Source organism: Penaeus monodon, chromosome 36, assembly GCF_015228065.2.
Source record: "Penaeus monodon isolate SGIC_2016 chromosome 36, NSTDA_Pmon_1, whole genome shotgun sequence".
Lineage (NCBI taxonomy): Eukaryota > Metazoa > Arthropoda > Malacostraca > Decapoda > Penaeidae > Penaeus > Penaeus monodon.
The window spans coordinates 23,193,259-23,195,758 of record NC_051421.1 but is presented as its reverse complement, the minus strand read 5'-3'; positions in this window follow the sequence as shown (position 1 = coordinate 23,195,758).

The window sequence follows — 2,500 nt, the reverse complement described above, 5'->3', positions numbered from 1 at the left end:
GAAAAGGTAGGAACAAAAGTTAATTTTTTGAAGGCCAAGTTTTTTTTTCTGCGTTCTGAGTTATCGCGCTATATCTGTGGCATCAGCTGAAGTACTTTGGTCATTTAGATACTGATACAGTGGGTGTGAAATGGTTATGCAATGAACACCGTGCCCTGAGCATGCTGCCATTCATGTTGACAAAAAATGGCAAAGAATAAGGGACACTAATGGTGGGGTTTGTTGTTATGGGCTAGTTGTTACTATAACTTATTACCCCTATCAAGTAATACTGTAGCAACTTTCTCAATTTTTTTCTTAAACTTAAAGAATCCCTCGGACATATAAACGGAAGATAGATCGGGAGAAAAGGCTCCCTGATGTCATGACAGCAGCAGTTAAAAGATTTGTAGAGAATAAGGAAGCACTTAGAAGTGTTGCAAATCAGTATAATGTAAGATATGTTAGGGTGCTGTATATGGCAAATAAGAGTGTTGATAATTTTCATATAGAACTGAAGGATAAACAAGAATTTATAGATGTATAAACACCTAAACATGTTCATAATCAAACATATATAAAAGTGTATACTGCATGTATATGTGTGTGTGTGTGTGTGTGTGTGTGTGTGTGCGCGTGCGTGCGTGTGTGCGTGCGTGTGTGCGTGCGTGCGTGCGTGCGTGCGTGCGTGTGTGTGCGTTTTGGCTACGTAATTATATATATGTGTGTGTTGTATATATATATATATATATATATATATATATATATATATATATATATATATATACATATATATATATATGCTTATATATATATATATATATATATATATATATATATATATACTGTAATATATATATATATATATTATATACTATATATATATATATTATATAATATTATATATATATATCATATATATATATATATATACTATATATATAGATATATATATACTATATATATATATATATATATATATAATATATATAGTATTCATATATAGTTAAAGATAATACTTCAATAGACACTTTAGTGGTATTGCAAGAAGTTTAAGGATGTAGGCAATATTCTGTCAACAGGATATTCAAAACCACGACTGGTGTTTTTCAAAAATCAGGATAGTCTAGTATCTCATATCAGCAAGGCAGCGAATATTTACATGGGGTTGACTCCAAAGGAAATAAGGAAACTTGCATACGAGTATGCAAGAGCAAATGATATCAGTTGTCCTCCAACGTAGATTTCTCATAAAACTGCTGGTGGAGAGTGGTTTTCAAGCTTCATGAAACGCGCACCTGAACCGACAAACCTGGGCAGGGCTCAGTTTTCATGAGACAAACGTTTTTTTTTCTCTTTTTTTGACAACCTAGGTCAAGTTTTTGAACAATATAAGTTTGAGAGCAAACATATATATAACTGCGATGAGACTGATAACTACAGTACAAAAAACTAATCACACTGTAGCCCAGAGGGGAGCAAAGCAGGTTGGTCCTCTAACTTTAGCTGAAAGAAGGGCCTTAATAACGGTGCGTATTGCAGCCAGTGTCAATGGTAATAGCATGCCCCCAATGCTTGTGTTTCCAAGGATACATTTTCGAGAACATTTCGTTTCAAATGGACTCCGAGGATGCTGCGGATCAGCTAATACAAGCGGTTGGATGCAAATAGCAAAGAGTATCCAGTCTAGCCCTTACTTGATAATCATCATTCGCACATTTCACTAGCTGTTATTGACTATTGACTGGAGACAGTGACGTAATTCTTTTGTCTTTTCTTATTTTGTCTTTTCTTCTTCTGGATGGATGAAATCTAATCCTGGTAAAACAATAACAATTTATGATTTTCCAGGAATTCTGAAGGAAGCACTGCCCCGAGCAGTAACCCCATTAAATATCCAGAAAGGATTTGAAGTAACTGGCAATTCCCTTTAAAAAAACATCTTCAGATGAAGAGTTCTCCTAGGTTATGTTACTGACCGTCCTATGGCCTCCAACGAGAATGACGGGGTAGAAAATACCCATAAAGAAGCAACAGGCGTGACCTCTACTAATTGTGAGCCTGTTCCCGTTGGATAAATTCTTCATCAATTATGCCAAAGTCCCCAGAATTACAGCAACATTTTCCGATGGCCGGTCCAAGGAAGAAAGTGAGGGGCCGAAAAAAAGCGGTATTCTGCCATCCTAACTAGCAGTCCAGAAAAAAAAAACACACACACACACACACACAAATCGTGATAGAAGAACGAAATAAAATCAAAATATAAAAAGGAAAGGTGGGAAAAATATAGAAAAAACACACACTTGAGAAAGGAGAGTCAGTTTTGCAAGATGACAAAAAATTATTGGAAATGCCTACTTTGCAATGACTGGTGTTCACAGTCTGCCCCGGGAGATGAGTGTCTATCATGTCTAGAATAAGCTCGCGTTTATTGTTCTAATGGCGACGGCATCTATAGGTGTGAGAAATGTAGAGTTGGATGACTAATTAATATATTTTCATACGCGTAGAATCTGAAGAA